At 37.3% G+C, this 20,838-nt stretch overlaps 1 long non-coding RNA gene across 6 annotated transcripts in view; it reads right to left on the bottom strand.

Annotated features, from left to right (window-relative positions):
* The window catches only part of LOC109494903, a 253,274-nt gene extending 232,703 nt beyond the window's left edge, over positions 1–20,571 (bottom strand). Inside the window, exon 1 of one of the 6 annotated variants that reach the window (XR_006590390.1) lies at positions 20,134–20,571. This is a non-coding gene — a long non-coding RNA (uncharacterized LOC109494903). The remainder of the gene's footprint in view (positions 1–20,133) is intronic. The other 5 variants (XR_006590388.1, XR_006590389.1, XR_006590387.1 and 2 more) reach the window with 5 other exon arrangements.
* Between the last annotated feature and the right edge of the window lie 267 nt (positions 20,572–20,838).

Raw genomic sequence — 20,838 nt, 5'->3', positions numbered from 1 at the left:
AAATACAGGAGCAGTTGTACCTGACAAACTAAAAAATCAAATCATGTTTCTCATTCTAGGCAGAAAGTACAATAGAGTAGAATTACTCAAAATAACAATAATGTGAAAATCTGAATAGATTTCAGAAATATAGGCATTTTATCCACCTCCCTAATGTTTGGAATCTGTTGTTAATGCCTTCTTTTGGTCTTTGCTATAATTATCACTATCAAACACTCTGCAGCAGGCACCTTTTTGAGGACATTACCTATATTAATTATTTATACTTCACAATCCTATAATGTTGATTCCATTATTACCAGCATTTTACATGAGAAAACAGTAGTACAGAGCTGTTTAATATCTTTCCAGAGCACATAGCTAGAAATGAGTTGGGCCAGTTGACCCGAAGGAAGAGTCCATACTTGTAACCACTATGCCCGTGTTTCCAACACTTCAGCAGACCTCAGAATCACCCAGTGAGCTTTTCTAAAGGACACATTGATAGACCCCAAACCCAGATGCTCTCATTTAGTGGGTTTGGGGTGTGAGTCAAAAATTTGCATTTCTAACAAGTTCCCAGGTGGCTGTTGCTACTGGTCCAGGGACCCCCTCAGAGCTCCACTGGACTATATGGGTTACTGCCTCTTTTACTCAGTTTCTCCCATATTCCCTGGAAGGGTCACAGAGAGGCATTAGTTAGAGTAAGGCCTGAAACTAGACATAAGAAGGTCTGTGATATCAGAGAAGACAGTTAAATACTCAGCTGAGCTTCCATAGAAAGTTGTTTAATTGTTCAGAGGAGCCTTTAAAAATTTAATTGTTTTGCACCTGTGTGCTGTCCCGCTGGAGTACTGTACCCAGAGAAATGTGATGGACTGGCTGAGCGATCCTTGTGTTGCATGGGACTACAATGAGGCCATACCCTAGAACTGGGTGTAAGTATTGTCCACAAAAGCATTCTGTTTGAGAACAAGCTGAGTCCATAAAGAGAGCCAAGGGTCAAAAGGAGAAATCCAGGTTCAAGAGCAAGAGCCACAGTTTAAAAAGTGTGATAAATCCACATGCTCGCCAACACGTCCACTCAAACTCCTCCACAAACAGTGGAAGCGAGGCAAAGGGAAGCAGTGACTGACCACCTGCATGGTGGTGTATAGGTGGGGCACCAGTCCAGTGGAAGGTCCAAGAGCTGGGTTCATATGCCATGTCATAGTATTTACTATAGTGTCACACGACATGAATCAATCCATTGGTGTTGGAGGGGAATCACCAGAACAAACCTCTCAGACAGAAAGTGCTTTTAACTGGATCTGGAAAGGATCAAAGGTAATAAGTTTCAAACCTAGCTACTGAAATTTATCACATTTGAGTCTGAGCCACACTGCTTTTCCTTATCCCTGTGTTTACACCACTGAGCATATCCATCCTGTCTCTCCTCGATCATTTCATTCTTAGATTGTAAGCCTGTCAAAGCACTGCAGGATTAGAGTGATCGGTGCTATGGGCGCACACAGAGGCAGATGAATTAGCTACACCTATCTTTTCAAACAACCATAAATTTGACAAAATTTAAACAGATCCCTGCTTCATGAAAAGAATGAGAAACAGGTTAGTAAAATTAAAGTCAACCAAACCACTCCCCTAATTCTTGTTATTTTAGCAATTAAGTAGAATATTCTTCAAATACATAATTAAGTGAAAATGGATTTATTCAACTTGATTCAACATAAAGGAGGGAGACAGATTTTTGAATGGGTTTAAATTCTCTACATAACAATAATAATGAAAAGGTACAAAACAAATATTCAATAAAAGCTGATACCTTTCCATGTGCTAGGGTTTTTAAGGCACTAATTTAATTTTTATGACAACCTTTTGATATTATTATTAATGAATGTATTGTTGTCTAATAATATCAATGACAGAATCCAAATTCAAAGGTCAAAAATTCAAAGCCAAGACCCAAATTCAAAGAATTTGTTCTTGACTATTTGTCTAGCTGACTTTTAAGATAGTTGCAAATTTTAGGGGTACAAATTTGTAAATGTCTGGATACTGCTTGGCACAAAGTAGGCATTCTATCAACAATATCAATTATCATTTTTCTTCAGAGATTCACATATTTATTAGATACATTGAACCTGGCCAAATGTAATAACCTATAAATGGCATAGCTTCTTCTCTCCCAACCTACTCTATCATTGTGTGTGTGTGTATATATATATATGTACACATGTATATATGAAAGACTTCATTCTATGGTGCACTTAACTGAACATAATTTTGTTGACAGAATAATAGGAAGAACTAAATAAGATGGGTTATTTTCTGAAAGGAAAGATTAGATTTGAAAAGAAGACACAGAATATTCTTTTTAAAGATATTAGAAGAGAAACTACAAATTTTATTGACTGAGATTGCATTCATTGACACTCTATTTTTTTAAGTTTATTTATTTTGAGAGAGAGAGAGAGAGAGAGAGTGCATAAGCAGGGGAGGGGAAGAGAGGTGAGGGGGAGAGAGAGAATCCCAAGCAGGCTCTGCACTGTCAACACAGAGCCTGACACAGGGCTCAGTCTCATGAACCATGAGATCACGACCTGAGCTACAATCAAGAGTCAGATGCTTAACCAACTGAGTCACCCAGCTCCCCAAAAATCTACTTTACTGTTGACACTGATAGAAGCTGGGGATGAAACACAATTCAAGGGTCACATTCCTTAGTGGAATAGAAGCAAAGTTATAAATTATAGTGTGAAATGTCCTGTAATAGCTATCTTCACGGGAGGCTTAAAAATAGAGAAATGTCACCTAAACCAGAGGATGGTCAGGAAAGCTTCTCAGAGGATATGACACTCAATAAGAGATCTTACAGGGATGGGGGATGGGGATTAGACCAAGAAAGAAAGAAGGGAAAGTCACGTGAGACAGAGGGACCAGGCTTAAAACATTAATCATGATAGAGTTTGGCCAGTTTTTATGTTGTGCATGAAGCTGTGGACCATGGGACATTAGCTGGTAATCGATGAATTTATAATCCCATAGTCAAGTTACTGTAGACAAAGTTGAGTATCTTTTAAGTTAACTATGATTTTAATTAAAATGAATTTAGGTACCTCCCATGTGCAAATGTGAAACAAATATACTCTTGAGGTGTACCCTGCAATATTGCCATTTTTCTTCTTCAGCATCATCTAGTTCCAGTGACTACAAAGGCCAACCTGGGAGAATCTGCATTAGATAATCCCTTGAAACATGGGTTCTCCTCTTAAATTGAGATATCCTGAAGTCCTGGAAGCAGCAGCAGGCTGGGAGTCAGAATACCTGGATTCTCGTCTGCAAATAAACTGCTAATGCCAAAAATGAGTCTTTAGACTCCTTTCTCTGAGCACCTGTTCATCATGTGAAACTGGGCAATTTCTAAGGTCTTTTCTAATGACTATACCACAGGGAAAGCCCCTCATCTGCTACATAATCATTTTTAGGAGTCTGACAATGTTCACCATCAGAAAGTCCTCCTTACTGGGATCATCGACAAGGTTTATATTAATAACAAATTTGCTACTGAACTTAAGGCATACTTTTTTATTGTGGTGGGATTCAAATAGGCCTTTTTGACGGTGTCGCTCTAATTTATAACTTTTGCACCCATTAACCAATTTTAAGTAAAGTGCTTAACAAATGTGGTTGGTTTTTAGCTTTTGAGTCAAATTATGAAACCAGGTACAATATTATTATCTACTGTTCTCAAGGACAATTTTAAATGAGATGTCACACTCAGTAATGTTATGCCTCCGAGAAGAGGAGCCTATTTTAATAATGAAATAGAATAAGAAGTCATTCACAGCAAGAAGAATGCGGTCTTATTCTAATCTCTTAGACACATTTTATTTCTGACGCTTTACTTCCAGCATGCACTGGGGAAATAACTCAGCTCCTGTATCCCTTACACGTGTATCTGTAAATCAGCGAAATGTATGACCAACAGCATACACAATTTCAAACCAAACAAGAATGGTGATTGAGTGGCTGTGTACCTTTTCATTTAAAGCAGGGTTTCTCACCTCAGGACTATTGACATCCTGGGCCAGATAATACTTTTCTTTTTCTATAGAGTGGGGACTGGGGGACTCTCTTGCCTCTCCCACTTAGATGTTAGTAACACCTCCCCAGTTGTGAAAAGAAAAAGTGTCCCCAGACATTAATTAATGACCTCTAGGAAATAAAAAATGCCCTAAGTTGAAAACCACTGACTTAAAATACACACATTACATTTAGTTTGTATTGTATTATTTATCTTTTCTCTCTCTCTCTCTCTCTCTCTCTCTCCCCCCCCTCCCTTCCCTCCCTCAAGTTTAGTAAACCTGCAGGGTGTTTTCTTGAAAATATTTTTCCTGTGTTTATTAAGCTCTTCTATCTAAGGACACATTTCCAGAATAGAGTCATCAAGTATTTGCATGATTTACATGAAAGATTTTGATTACCACCTTTATGCCCCATCACCCTGGATGCACAAGTTAAGATAATACTTTTTTTTTCCAGGTTTCCTTTCACCTCAGATTGACAACTTTCAGTGATGAGGAAGCTGCTACCCAGCGAGACGGCTTACTACAGTTTTTGAAAGTTCTACGTATGAGAAAGCTCTGTCTTATACTGACTTGAAGTGTGGCCACACATCTCTTCAAATTTTGACCTCTGGAGATATATTGTGACCTGCTTCTTCCACCTTTTAAGTATGTTCTCCTTTATGTTCTGTTTCCGTTTGTGCCTTTCTAAACCTTTACTAAAAAGCAAACAAAACAAAAAAGAAACTTGCCCCTTGGTTACTGCAACAGTTCCTTAACTGGTTTTACTGACTTCATTCTTTCCATTCTCCAATTTATCATCCACACACATATCCAATTCATCTTTTTTAATGATCTAATTTTATTTTCATCCTCTGCTAAAAACCTCCTACAGGTCTCCCTCACTCTTCAGAGAGAAGTTCAGAGAACAATCTGAAAAACAGGCTTGCATGACTGCAGTGGGGTCCCTGTGGACCACTGTCCAATTCTCTGGTTCATCTCCAAGAGCTAGTGTCCTTTCTTCTCACTGCTGTCTTAATGTCCCTGTCTTTGTCATTCTGAGCACTCCACAGTGACACCTCTATTCTAATGTTCAGTACGCTTACAAAACTGCCCTAACTGGAAATCTATAGCCATCTACTTGATGAATATTTTCTACACTACAGTCCATAGTATCTATTCTGACTCCTCATGTTTCTCCAGCACCCATATTAACTTTATGGCTTCATTTTCCTCATGTAGAATTCTTGTCTCTCGCACCCCCCACCCACTGTCCTTCCACACAGAACTAGTTACATGATAATTGCAGAATCAACACTGCCTGATGTAAATCACCATACCTTTCAAACGTCTGGACCTGATGGAAGTCACAGAAAGAGTGATTGCTTTTCTTGAAGACCAGAAGTGGAAAATTACAACTTGGAGACAGTTGTTATTTTTAAAGCCCCTTCGAGAAAGTGTTATAATGAATTCTAGCTGTTCATTCATGTGTACAAACTTATATAGCTGTTGCTTTATCAACATAAACATATGTTGAAAAATGGGTTGCTTTGTTTATTTATAGGCACATTTGTTTGCTTGGGGGGCGTTTGGAGGAATGACATTATACAGTTAAACCATTAGTTTGCCATATGACCTTGTATAACTCCTTTAAACTATCTGGACTTTAATTTCTTTATTTGTTTGGGAAAGAAAAGTGATTATTAGATTCCTGGAACCATTTTAAGCTGGAAAGCTGCATTTTTCACTGGTCTCACAACATAGTTGGTCAGTAAGCAGTGGCTACTTTGTATCCATCCTCCCTCTTCTTCCTTGAATTTAAAATTCCAGGTTTTTTCAACCACCTACCTCTTACCTCTGGCTTTTCCCCGGGTTAGAACCTATACTCCCAGCTCAGCTTAATACTAACTGTTCTAAATAATAATAGCGCTCTGATTCTCTTTGAGGATCCATCAATGGGCACATAACCCTGTGAGAGTCTGCTAAAGGGCTTCTGGGTAAGGTTAAATCACTCTAGCTATAAAATCTTAAAAAAAATAGTCCTTTTTACCCCTGAATATCTTATATCTAGACTGGTAAATTGGATCCTCTCTGGCTTTTCTTGGAATAATGAGGGGAACTGACATAAGGGAAAACTGACACATTGTTGAGGATAGAAAAGAACAAAGGAACCAAGTTGATACAACTGAGCTACTAAATCAACACACCATGAAACCTGCCTATGGCTAGTGCTAATTGTTCCCACCCGCAAGCCCTATCCACTCTCCTCTCCTTCCTTTTTTAGTAGTAAAATTTCACTTCAATTAAAAAAAATTAACATCTATTTTTGAGAGAGAGAGAGAGAGAGAGAGAGAGAGAGAGAAGGAGAAAAGGAGAGAAGGAGTGGGGGAGGGACAGAGAGAGAGGGAGACACAGAATCTGAAACAGGCTCCAGGCTCTGAGTGGTGAGCACAGAGCCAGGTATAGGGGCTTGAACTCATGAACCGGGAGATCATGACCTGAGGTGAGTCGGCTGCTTAACCGACTGAGCCACCCAGGCACCCCAAATTCACTTCAATTTTATTAGGCCAGTCATTTTCACAGCTAGGTATGACCTTGAGAAGGAGTCCTTATAAACAGAATGTGAACAGAACTGCCCAGTTTTCAACTTTCATGTTACTTCTTTAAAATGAAATTGCTGGGGCGCCTGGGTGGCGCAGTCGGTTAAGCATCCGACTTCAGCCAGGTCACGATCTCGCGGTCCGTGAGTTCGAGCCCCGCGTCAGGCTCTGGGCTGATGGCTCGGAGCCTGGAGCCTGTTTCCGATTCTGTGTCTCCCTCTCTCTATGCCCCTCCCCCGTTCATGCCCTGTCTCTCTCTATCCCAAAAATAAATAAAAACGTTGAAGAAAAAAAAAATTAAAAAAAAAATAAAATGAAATTGCTTGCTTTGTATTTTGTCTTTTTCCCCCTCTCCTTTGGGCTAGAACATATTACATGGGGCCAAATGAGGCAGAAATGAACACAAGAATGATAACATCACAAAGGATGCTAGAGTAACAACAAACAGAACTTTTGGGGAGGAGGACTTCACAGAGCAGAGCCACCTACCTGCCCTGAATACCCTCCTCTACATACGGTCCACCTACGTCTCGAGAAAGAAAATAGCTCATCTTGTTAAAGCATGTATTTTGGAGTCTCATTTTCATTGTAGCTTAACCTATACACACCTAATATGCCATGCTTCAACAAGACTTGTTGCTTTGTGAGGTAATATATTCCCTTTTCATTTAAGTCAATTTGCATAGTGAACTTTTGTTTCTAGATGCCAACGTCTTTCTAACTGGTCCAGCCAAATTTCACATCTGTGCCCCGTTTATGAACAAAAGCAAAATAAAGGCTTTACAAAGCAACTACTGAAAATTAATGTCTAGAGGGTATTTCAATGTAGACTTAATCCAAATATGATCAGGAATTAAAAATAAAGAAATCATGGGCTAACATTTTTAGATTTTCCAACTGTTTGCATGCCTTCATGAATAATGGAAATAAGGGTAAGTGTCTGTAAATGTAGCAGAAAATCTAAGAAGAATTTAGAAAAACTTGAACAGCTCTTCAAAGGGGTAAGTACTGTGGGAAAGTCATTATGATTCAGAATTTAAGATCCAGGGAGATTATAGGAGTCCTTTGAATCACTGATGAGACAGCCCAAAGAGACACAGGAAATAACCAAACTAAAATTGTCAAGAGAGAGGCTGACCAATTCTTCCAAATGATGGAGGTGAGCAGCTATATGCTGTCACTTGACATGATCAGGAAACAATCTCAGGGGTTCCATGTCATCCCCTGAAAAATAAAGTGGCCGCTAAGATGCTTTCTAGATGTGACTGTCTACACTCTACAAATGTGGGACAGGTTCCCTTGCCCACCCTGTGCTGCTCCTCTGGCAAACTGGAAAACTTCTATGTAAGCGTTACAGAGCAGATACTTACTCTCTGTGAGAAAAGAGGCTTTAGAAGTGATCCAAGTGTCTACGTGGCATATACTGACATCGCTACAGATGTACCACGTCCATAGATGGAGAAAAAATCAATTTAATTTAGAACAGAAATATGAATATGTGATGATACAGTTAATTATCACTATAGATATTAAGTACATTTTTAAAATTTTTCTTAATGTTTCATTTATTTTTGAAAGAGACACAGAGTGTGAGTGGGCAGGGGCAGAGAGAGGGAGACACAGAATCCAAAGCAGGCTCCAGGCTCAGAGCTGTTAGCACAGAGCCCGATGTGGGGCTTGAACCCACAAACTGTGAGATCATGACCCAAGCTGAAGTCAGACACTTAACCAACTGAGCCACCCAGGTGCCCCTTATGTACATTTTTTAAAAAGAAAAGAAAGTTCCTGATTATCAGCTGAACCACTGCTGAGAAACTATTAAAACCACAGAAAATCAGGCTGTGGTCAGAAAATACCTCCCACACACACAAAACATAATTCTGCTGTAAATGCCCAAAGTATAACTTTCTTAATTTGATGAGTCGTAAAATTCCAGAAAAGGAAGAATTTCAGCTGGTTTGTGTTGTTAGTTTGCTCCATTGTTTACCTAAAACTTTGGGGAAATAATAATGCATATAACATTACAACTCTATGTATTATTATATCCCAACTTGTGTGAAATTTTGAGTATGAAAAATGGCAAATGCCAGAGTGCTGGCTATGTTCCAGAAACATGTCTAAGTGTTTTATATGTATTTTCTAATGGAATAAGCCCTACTGTTATTATCCTTATTTAATTTATGACTTTGAGGAAACCGCCCTGGTATAAATAGAGATCTAGAAGTCAACCAGAGATGAGCTATTCTGAGAGTATTAGCTTGTAACTTGAGCCTACCAGTTAATGCAATATTACACACTCACTAATAAATGTCAGCAATAAACCAGTCAAGATAACATCTCGTTTAACCATGAATTTTGGAGTCTCATTTTTATAGTAGCTTCACCTATACACACCTCATGTGCCATGCGCCAACAAGACTCATTGATTTGTGAGGTGATAGATGCCCTTTTCATTTACATCAATTTGAATAGTGAACTTCTGTTTCTAGATGCCAAAGTCCTAATTGGTCCATCCAATTTACCCATGAGCATTTACCCATGTTACCTAGAGAGAAAGATGTATCACTTTATGCTTAACAGCTTTATAATAGAAGTCTACTAAGCTAAAGTGAAAAGAAATACTCCTACATGGTAACAACAGTTGAGCCAAAATATCATAGGTTGTTTTCTATCTACTGTTCTGATTTCCTACTATGTGCATATATCAATTTTAGTGCTCTAAAACAAATATTTGTTTTATATATGTATCAAAATTATAAATTGTTGGCAAGTGAAAAATTATGAGCCACACAAATACACCCTGTCTCATGGAAGGAAAGATATTGAAGTGGAAAGATATGGTTATTAAGCTGTAAGTATTAGTGTCACTTTACTGGTAAAAGAAGAAAGGAAATAATGACAAAATACAAAATGATAAAAATTTTAAGAATATCAGTTATTCAACAGCACCCATTATTTTGTTTTTGTTTCATTTTTGTAAGGAATCTATGAACCTCAAGTTCACATCATAGAATTTGGTAATATGCAAAAATAATTACAGAAATGGTCATCAGAAATGGAAGAACTAAGAAGTCAGGAAAAACTACAGTGCAGTAGGTGAATTTGTCTTAATCGTCTCTCCTATGAAAACAACACAAATGTTAGAATTAAAAACATAATCATCGGGACGCCTGGGTGGCCATCAGTTAAGTGTCTCTGACCTCAGCTCAGGTCATGATCTCGCGGTTCATGAGTTTGAGCCCCATGTCAGGCTCTGTGCTTAGAGCTCAGAGCCTGGAGCCTGCTTCAAATTCTGTGTCTCCTTCTCTCTCTCTCTGCCCCTCCTCTGCTTGAGCACTCACTCTCTCTCAAAAATAAACATTTAAAAACTGTTAATGTAATCATTTTTAAAGAGTTATGGATCTGAAAAGATAGTCAGTAAGCTAAAGTCCTAAAGCGCAACGCCATGTCCTCCTGGTGGCACCTGCCTGTATCACACTCGGGGCTTTGATGTGCTATCTTTACACAGTGAGAAATTCTAAGTCAAGGGCCAGACTCATCAAAAGTAAGAGTCTCAGAGAATACCCTTCTTTGTATTAAGTTGGAATTTCAGGATGGGCAAGCATAAACATGCTTCTCTTTCCCTCCTTAAAAAATAAATAACAAAGGAAAAGAATACTGGAGTGTTGAGCCCAGCATGAGAAAGAAGAGAATAAAACGTTCCTGAGAAGTTTTAGCCACAGCATTGGTTTCTTCAGGTTTACACATAATCTAGGTGGAGCAGGGAACATCAAGCCACAAATCTGATTTTAGAGAGTCCCAAATGGTACTCTCCCAGACAACAAGCAGAATCAAACACTTCAACTCTCTGCAAAAAGGATATTTATTCCAGGCCTCCAGAAACTGGCATACTTTTTTGAAAGCCAGGACCAGGATATAAAGCTTAGCTGGTGACAAAGGAAGTAAGATAATCTGAACAAAACCATAAGAAAAATAATATGGAGCAGAAAGAGAGTCACACTGAATTTTAAGTACTGAAAACCAACATTATTTTTTAAAGATAATTATATTTAAACAAATAAAGAACAAAGCTGAAAATATGTGTAGGGAGCAGGAAAATATAAGAGGTAAAATAGTAAACAGAAATTTGAGAATGAAAAACAATTAAATTTAACAATTCACTGGACATTTCTGATGGGAGGTTAGGCAGAGCAGAAAACATACTTAGTGAAATGGAATATATATATATCTGAAGTATCTGCATTTCAGCATGGAAAGATAAGATAGGGTAAACTCAAAGAGAAGTTGGGATATAGAAAATAGAGTGAAAAAAAGGTGAAAATACTAAAAGGAGAGGAGGAAAGAAGAATAAAAGCAGAAGAAACATTGAAAAGATTACAGTTGATAATTTTCTAGAGCAAAAAAAAAATTCTGTTTCAAAAACCTCAAAACTTTTCAAGCAGAATAATTCCAAATAAATCCACAACCTGACACATCAGAGTAAACCAGTATAGAAAGGAGATAATGAGCATTTTTTTAAAGAACAGGAGAAAAATAAAACACTACTTTCAAAGAAGTTTGACACCTAACTTCTCAACAAGAACAATGCAAGCCTGAGAAAGTGGAATGATGCCTTCATTGTGAAAAAAATAAAACATAGAAAGCAAAAAACAAGAGCCCACTTAGGATTCAGTTCTCAGTATAAATATTCTCCAAAAGTAAAGTCCATTTAAGCCATGGACACAGAAAAAAGGAAGTTTCCATCCTCAAGCCTACACTAAAGGTAAATCCCTAAAGGACATGTGTCCGTCAGATGAAAATGATCCGACAGAGTTCCATAATGGAATAGATATTAATGTGTAGATAAAAATTGACTATGTACAGTAAAAAATAATATTTTGTGGAATTTAAATCAACTAAAATTAAAATACACAAAAGCAATACCATATAATTTAGGAGGAGAGTAAAAGCTTTATACGAAATTTCTCTGTTATTCAGGAGAGAAAATATTGGCCTTGATTGACATTAGAATTTGATGAGTTAAGGATGCATATGTAATTTCTAGGTTAGTCATTCAGTGGGCATTGATACCACACGTGTAAGGAGAAAAAGTGATTGAAGCCATTCTCAATCAATCAAAATCAGACAGAGAGTAAGAGAGGGTGTGGGGGGGGGGAGGTAGGGACAGAAAGAATGAAAAGCTACAATAAGTGGAATAAATAGAAAGCACAAAATATCCAAATAGGTTAATAATTCTATGAATTACAAATACAAAAAGTCCTTCAATTCAGGAATAAAGAATGATAGAAAAAAAGGCAAAAACAGATCATATATCACATCAGAACTTCACTAATAGAAATTGTAAAGCAAGTGCTTCAAGCAGAAGGAAAGAGACTCCAGATAAGAAGTCTGAGATACAAGGAAAGAAGAAAGTAAGTTACAGATGTGTGTTAGCAAATTTAAGCAAACATTAAATGCACAGAACAGTAATAACACTCCTAGTTGACAAAGTAAAAGTACAAGAAATGTACAAGAGATGGCAGAAATGGTGTTAAAGTGTTCCAATTTTATGACATTAGCTGGGCAAAATTGCTTCTTCATTTCCCATTTCTGACATTTCAATGGAGGCCTTGTTTCATGCCCTGTGCCTTTGTTGATGTTATTCCCTTAGCCTGGTTAGCTTTCCTTCCTTTCTATTTCCAGTTATTCAAGTACTATCTCAAGGCTTTACTCAGATGGCAAACCCTTTCAAATGGTCCAAAATGTCTCTCTTCTGCACTCCCATAATCCTGTGTATTAAACTCCATTTTAACACAGATTGTTCCTGTCTCATATTATTTGCAGAGACTATTCTGAATTCATGTTACTTTTTCACAAGATGCTTAGTATTTCTCATAGGAGTGGATACATCCATGTACAAATGGTCAAGCATACATTTACAAATAAATCCTCGGTCTAAATGTATTTCAGTAGCATAAATATGTATCACCAATGCCTGCTGGAGACCTTATTTTTTCTCATCAGATAAATTTTAACATGTAAAGAATACATACTTGAATACATGTACCCAAATCTTTTATGAAATCATTACCAAAAAAATGTGCCAGACAATCATATAGCATTGACACTGTGTTTATATAGGAGTTCCAAGAACAAAGAGATGTTTTAGGCCTCAAAAAATGCAAATCAGGAAGTAGAGAAAAGCTCAAACTTCTTATCCTCTGACTAAGCTTTTTGTAATCCAAAACAATAGGTTTTACCTCTGGTTTGATTTCAAATGAGTGCTTAGGCTAGCTTTTGTTCAATTCAACATCCTTGTTTATTTCTAACGGAAATTTAGAAAATGCCCGTTGGGTCTCTGTAATGTCTTAGTCTTTTTAACTTTTGAAAAGGGGCTAAAGAAAATAAAAGAAATCTTAAAAAAAATCTCTAAATCTCAAAACCATAAACAAAAGTTCTAACTCTAAGTCAAATGTAATTATGCAAACCCTGAATTCCAACTAATGAGGTCATATAAAATAATACACCTGTTTCTTTCACTCAAATCCTTCAAGGAAGACTGTTAATGAGAAAAACACAATAAAAATCAGCCCAAGTGAAAGAATGACTTAAGGATCTCCTACAGGCTTTATTTGAGAATGATTTTCTGAAAAGATCTGAAATCTTTGGAATGGAGAAGCTGACAAAAGAGGGAAGCTTCTGAAAGGAAAAAATAATTATGGAGGTAATTGGCAAAAGAGAAAATGAATGATTAGCTACCAAGTCAGTAAAATATAAAGCACCTAAAGCTTAGAAAATACAAGTCATGAAGGAATGTCTTCCTCTGGCTTCACTGGGATTACTTCCTACACGGGCCACATTGTGAGTGCAGTCACCAGAACGGCTTTCAGGAATTTCAAACATTAATTGGGTTATTACTTAGTTTGATAATATATATAGCACAGTACACTTAGCACTACAAGATAATGATTCAAGATGATTCTCTTAAGAATAGTTTCCTTTCCAATTAAACCTCCTAATACTTACAATAAGTATTTCATTTGTAAATTGCTACTTCTCAGACATGCCCTATTAAAACACATCTTGAACCTCTTCCAAACTGCTCAGTCTATACTGAGCTATCAGGAAAACCTAACCTATTAAGGCAAAGAGGGGTTTTGAATAAGGCAATGTCAACAATAACGTATTTATTTTCTTCTTTTTTAATGCTACTGTCTGCTTGTCAGGCCGGCCTATACATGGAGGATTGCATAAGGATCAGGAACTGTCTTGCTATCAAATATCTCCCTGATTAATAGTTTCAATTTTCAAAAACAACATGCATAATAATGACTTTGATGATAATTATAATTTTTAAATAATTATTACCATTGTTACTATATTAAAATCAGACTCTTATGGATTCTAATTATTTCTTTCATTATTTCATCATCCTCCTACAAATTACTTTAATTTTTTTTTAATTTTTTATGATGCCTTATTCATGGTTGAATGAAGCGAAATTTATGCCTAGTAAAATAATTTTTTTAATTTCTTCGTTCAACACACATGGTGACACCTAGGGGATTAATGGTCAATATGTGGGCTTAAAAGACAAATAAATCTGACATTTCTCCAAGGATGGAAAAACTATTAAAATATCACTGATAATTTAATATGAATAGAAAATGTTAATAGATCTTTCTCTCAACCAAAATGCCACAATAATCTCAATATATATTTGTAATACATAAACCATGGAATGCCTAACAGAAACAAATACATTTTGAAATTTTCAAAAGGTTATACCTTAACTTAATGGTTCAGAAAACCTAGGTTTTACAAACTAATTTCTTCAAATTTCAGGTATTAGGTCCCCCATGTGCTTCTCATAATATTTCCCATAACACTGCTGATGGCTCCACTGGTAACTGAACAATAGCTAAGTGCTAAATTTGGCATTAACTCATCCTAGGAATTTTCTAGGAACAATGATATCCTAGCTAACTCTTAAGAGTTATTTTCCTATGGAAAAAAAAAAAGTTTTATTTCCTATCCCCTGAGGACTGAATGTATGCAAAGCTAACAACAGCGGCAAAACAGCCATAAACATTACAACTATCACTTATTAGGGATTAAATGTATGCCAAATAATGTCATAAACTCTTCAAAAGATCTTCCAATTTAAATTTTCTTTTTTCTTTCAACCTTTACATCATTTCTTCTTTCTCTCTTTCCATCCTTCCTCCCTCCCTTCTTTCCTTCTACAATCATGGATCTAACACTAAGACTATGCCTATGAACAATAATTCTTGCTCTCACAAAACTTAGATTTCTTTGTGAAAAGAGAGTAAGGCGTGATCATGTGAGATCATGACCTGCAGCCGAAATCAAAAGTCAGACACTTAACCAACTAAGCCACTCAGATGTGTCTAGTCATGTACATTTTATTCTTATTTCTCACAATAAATCAATAAACACAGAAATAAAGTAATACATGAATACCTACATTCAGTTAGTGCATAAGGGCCAAATTTGCTAAGAAGCACCTATTTGTGAAGGTATATATAAAAGGAGGTGGCTCTTTATTTCAGGTTGTCAAGTAAGGACTTTCTGGGGACATATTATTTGAAATGCATCATATATTTGGCAAAGGACCAAGCCATCTAAAGGAAGAAACTTCCAGGAAAAAGGAACAACAATTGAGAAACATCAAGGTGGAATGAGCCTGACCTGTTAGAAGGAAAGCAAGATCAGTGTGCTGGGAATAATAGTCAGGAGTCTTATTGCATAGGATTTTGAAGACCATATGATGAAGTTTAATTTTACTGCCAAACCGGCATATAAATCAAAAATCTATTAAGTCAAAGCTATTAAGTTTACTCCCGCATTAACTTTAATACTTGCTGTTATAATATCCCTAATGATATTTTTAAATTTATAAAATTCAGGCATAAATGTTGTATCATTTGATCTTCAAAGCACACCTCAAAATAATCTCTAATCTGTATCTGCAGAAACTGAGCTTGAAGACCTAGCCTGAGGTTAAGGAGTTACTGAAGTTTAAACCTAGGACAAAAACTCAGGTCAGGGTTTTGAAATGCCTACATTCTTTCCACTATACAAAGCTGATCTTTAACTTTGAGTTCCAAATCAAAATAAAAAGTCTATGAAAACTTGCGTGTTTGTAATTGATTTAAGCTCAGGGGACTAGAATATAACATTCTATCAGTTTTACAAATACAGATACGCTTATAACATTGATTCAAAATCAGATGATCAATGTCTAGAAAATTCTCATCTCCACAGATTGCACACCCAATACAAATTATGGATAAAAACTATTATCAGGATAAAACATTGTAGGAGTCTTTCTTTTGCACATATTGTAATTCAAAAAAGATGCCAGATTGCTTGGAACTTCAAGTATTGATGTTTTAATGAGTAGACTATTTTCTCTAGTGGAGCACATCCAATTAAATTTAGCATTCAGTCATTTGCTAAAGGAACAGTCTGCAGCTTCTAAATGATTCCACTTCTCCTTTGCTTTTCCCTCCCTTCCCAGATGCCAGTTTGAGGACTCGTTTGTTTTTCTAAGAAGCACTGAATATCTCACTGGAATACATATTCATGGAAGAGAAGTCAAGGGTCTACCATATTTAGTAGCTCTCTAGGTTTTTTCTCAGATCCCCAGCCCCTCCTCTTTATTTACCTTTCCTCAAGTTTTAAAAGCTCAAATTCCTCAGGGCTCAATATTAACCTCTCTTTGTTCCATTCATTGCTTTGGTCATTAAGACATCAAATGCTTATTGAGTGCCTATCACGTGTCATACACTAAGTGACTTGATGACCAGCAAACACCAGTGGATAAAGCAAAAATCTCCATCTTCCCAGAATTTTATCATTTATTGTGAGAAACAAGAATAAAATGTACATGGCTAGGTGCACCTACATGGCTCAGTCGGTTAAGCGAGTGACTCTGGATTTCGGCTCAGGTCACGATCTCACAGTTCATGAATTTGAGCCCCATTTTGGGCTCTGCTCTGACAATGCAGAGTCTGCTGGGGATCCTCTCTTTCTTTCCCTCTCTCTCTGCCTTTCCTCTGCTCTCTCTCTCTCAAAAATAAATAAATAAACTTTAAAAAAAGAATTAAAAGTACATGACTAAATGTGAAATGAAATATAGAGGTCATTTCTGTAAAGTAAAAATAGGGGCTAAAAGGAGGAGGGGAGTAGTCACTTTGGATAGGGTGATTATAAATGGCATTGGTGAGCAGACAACATTTGCAGAGGGACATGAATGAATGGGAAGCAAGACACAGAAAGATGTTGAGAAATAACATTCCAGGTAGAGTGAAAAGAACATAAAAATTGCTATGACACAGATGAGTTGAGCATGTTCTAGCAATGACCAGAAAGCCAGTGTTTTTCAGGACCAATAAACAAAGGAGAGAAGGATGGGGGATGTGGTCAGGAAGGTAGGGAAGGCAAGAAAATAATGGAGCCTTGTAGCTCCAGGGCAAGGTCTGGAATAAATGTTGACTACCTCGACATACCACTAGACAGTTTTGAATGGGCGACTGATGTTCAGATTTTCAATTTTAAAACATCATTCTGGTTTCCAGGTGTAGAATGTACCATAAACATATAAGAATAAAGGTACAAAAGCATGCTAGGAAGGAAATTATCTCAGTAATCCAGGAGGGAAACCGATGTTGCTTGAATCAGGGTGTTTATTCTGAAGCTGGGAAACTCGCTCAATTTGAGATCAATTTTTAAATTAGAGCAAATCAAGAGGACTTGGTTTTGGATTGGATAAGGTATCTGAGAGGGTGACAAAAGACAACTTGGTTTTTTTGGCCTGAGCTGGTGATGCCCTTTATTGAAATGGGGCAAACCTGGTAAGAAATATTATGTGAGGGTTATAAAATTAGGAGCAGGCCTTTGTGCAGAAACCGAGATATTTTCATTCTCCTTGAACTGGTTATATGCCCGATGAGTATTTGGTAGGTACCTGGAAATATGGGATAGTCAATTGCTATATATATTTGATGCCCAGATTCACTATTGAATTCTACTTTGCCTCATTAGTAAGACTCTAGGTTCACTTCCTTTTGAATAGAACACTGGCCAGAGATTGGGCCCTTATATTTGGATATTCTAAGAGTGTGCTCCTTTAAAAATTTATGAGCTGATAACCATTTATGCCCTAGCCTCCCAAACTAGGGAAGGAAGAACAGGGAATAAATTCTAAATTTTGAAGCACTAAAGTTGTAATCTGATGACAGACACTGATGAGCCATAAAGTCCAGTCAAATGACTCCTTGATAAAATTGTCCTCTGTCATTTCCTCAGAAATCATAGATTACCTTAGAAAGAAATTAAGCAGAATTGACATCAACACTCTCATGCTCAGTGATTCAAACATTCATGAAAATGTTTCTACATTCTAGACAATTTTTTATTCATAATGTCATAGGTAAGCATTTAAAAAAATACAGTAAGACTAAACTTGTTATTCATTCTTTTTCTCCTTCTTATTCAATTTTTCTTACTTTTATGAACATTTATATACTTGGGAATGGAGGGTCTTTCAAGTATATTTACCACAGCTAAGTTAGTGCCCTTTAACTATAAAAATGAAAAAGAAAAATGGTATGACTTGGGAGCTGTGGGCAAGCTAAGTAGGGGCAGAGTGTCTCAGGAACTCCAGGTGGGACAAAAAAAAAAAAAAAAAAAAAGATTTTGTAGATCAAAAGCACTTCCGGAGTTTGATATGTTTTGAAAGCTTCCCACAAAGCAGTTTAATATAATCCATCAGTAGTATAATTACAGCTGAAACTACAGCACAATAAAATAAACCTATAAACCTTAATCCATTTCCATACAAATATCCTTACTAATGAAATCAGGAAAATGAATAGGAACTATGTACAAAGGCAGGCTGTGCTGAAAAAAGCCTTCAGTTCCACACAAGTTCTCCATAGGTCTCTAAAATATTATGCCATTTATGCAATTACAATCAGCTACTATTCTTAGGGGTTAAAGGCCCCAGCAAAATAAATGGAGATACTGCTTCGGTAAAGACGCCTCAATCAATCTGGAAATGTTTCTGCTTGTTCAGGAGGGTGACATACTCTAATCTGTATGGCAGACAATGGAGTTTCATTAAAAATCCTGATTTCACAACTCATTATATGATTGTCACATGAATGCATCCAGTCCCAATCTTGATAGTATAGGCTTTGTATTTCTCCTGGGTAGCAGGCACTGTATTGCACTAGAAAATGGAGCACAACCAGCCTTTTATGCTCCTTCTGAGAGGAGTGACTAGGAATATTGTAAGAATTCAAATTTTCTGATCAAAGTGATAGTTCTTCCAGGAAGTAATAGCATCTAAAAGCAGGACCAACAGGGGTAGATGGATGCAGAGAGAAAAACCAATACAAATTATAGGGACCAGACCTTGACTGCATTGTGTATCATTACATATAACACTTAAAAATCATCACATCATCCCTTGAAGGTGTGAGAGTTTGCATGTCCAGCTGCAACCAGGGCCTAAACCCACTTAAGCTAGCTTGGTCAAGGCAAAAATATTTCCCTTCATAGAGAAATCGATAGCCAATAAAAATATCCATTTATGTTCTCTAACATTAAATGGCTCCACATGGAAGGCATTTTGGTCCCTGGATAGTTACATCCTTGGCAGCAACCCAATTTCTGCTTATAAGCCCGATTAAATGGCGGGAGGAAATATGTGGCAGGCTTGCTAGGAGAAAACTCACTTTCAGAGGGCAGCTGAGGTTGCATGTAGCTGGGAAAATAACGTCAAGTAACACTCTGAATATTGAGGCAGGAGTTAAAAAGAGAAAGCAAACAATGTTCTGTAAGTCGGAATGAACAGACAATATGGAGTGCCATAAAAAATGGATTCAAGCAAGGCATTCAGACCAATGCCATACAGTTGTCTCCCTTATCCATGGAGGATACCTTCCAAAACCCCCAGTGGATGCCTGAAACCATGGAAAGTGGCAAACCTCCATACATCCTGTTTTTTCCTATCTATACATACCTAGGATAAAGTTTACTTTAGAAGTTAGGAACAGGCAGAGATTAGCGATGACTAATAATAAAATAGAGCGATTACAACAATACACTGCTGACCCCTGAACAACACGGGTTTGAACTGCACGGGTCCATTTCCACATGACTGTTTTACAGGCCTGTAAATGTAAATTTTCTCTTCCTTATGATTTTCTTAATAACATTTTACCTCTAGCTTACTTTATTGTAAGAATACAGTATATAATACATATAGCGTACAAAACACGTGTTCATCGACTACGTTATCGGTGAGGCTTCTGGTCAACAGGTTTTAGTAGTTAAGTTTTGGGAAAGTAAAAAGTTAGGGGAAGATTTTTGGCTCTGCCCAGGGTCGGCGCCTGTAACCTCATGTTCAAGGGCCCACTGTACCATAAAAGTTATGTGAATGTGGTCCCTCTCAAAATACCTCATTGCGCTGTACTCACCATTCTTGTTCTGATGTCGGGAGATGATAAAACGCCTGTGTAAGGAGACCAAGCCCGGCGAAAGATGCAGGCATTGCGAGGTAGAGTCAGACTGCTATTAACCTTCTGATGATTCGTCAGAAGGAGGATCGCTGGCTTCCAGACCTCAGTTGACAGTGGGAACTAAAACTGTGGAAAGCGAAACTGCGGATAAGGGGGAAGTACTGCATTTTCCTCTAAATGCCGCCTATAGTTAAGACTGAGACAGCAGGTGATGCTGATTAGGTAGAGCGCTCCCACAATTAGAACGTAATTCCAAGGGGCTCCTGTGTGGCTCAGTCGGTTAAGCATCCAATTCTTAATTTCTCAGCTCGTGATTTCACAGGTTTGTGAGTCTGAGCCTCACATCAGGCTCTAGGCTCACAGTGCAGAGCCGTTCTGACATTCTTTACAAGGTGGCCAAAACAGAGCAGGGATATTCTCAGGAGACATAAATTTCCTACCCAAATGAAGCCAAGAATATTTCTCACGCTAGCCAAGGATATTGACATGTCTTTCTCTTCCTGTGAGACTTTTGACCTGTGAGTTTCTTCATGGTGTACTCTCTTCCTTGGATTGTGAGAGATCTTGGCAGCAAGGACACCCTCATCTACAGAATACTTAAGGAGGTAAAAGCAAACAAACAAACAAACAAAAAACAGGGCACTCATTTCTCAAGACCATCTA

This window comes from Felis catus, chromosome E2 (assembly GCF_018350175.1).
Source record: "Felis catus isolate Fca126 chromosome E2, F.catus_Fca126_mat1.0, whole genome shotgun sequence".
Classification (NCBI taxonomy): domain Eukaryota; kingdom Metazoa; phylum Chordata; class Mammalia; order Carnivora; family Felidae; genus Felis; species Felis catus.
The sequence above is the reverse complement of the archived record's forward strand: the minus strand, read 5'-3'. Positions and strand labels throughout refer to the sequence as shown.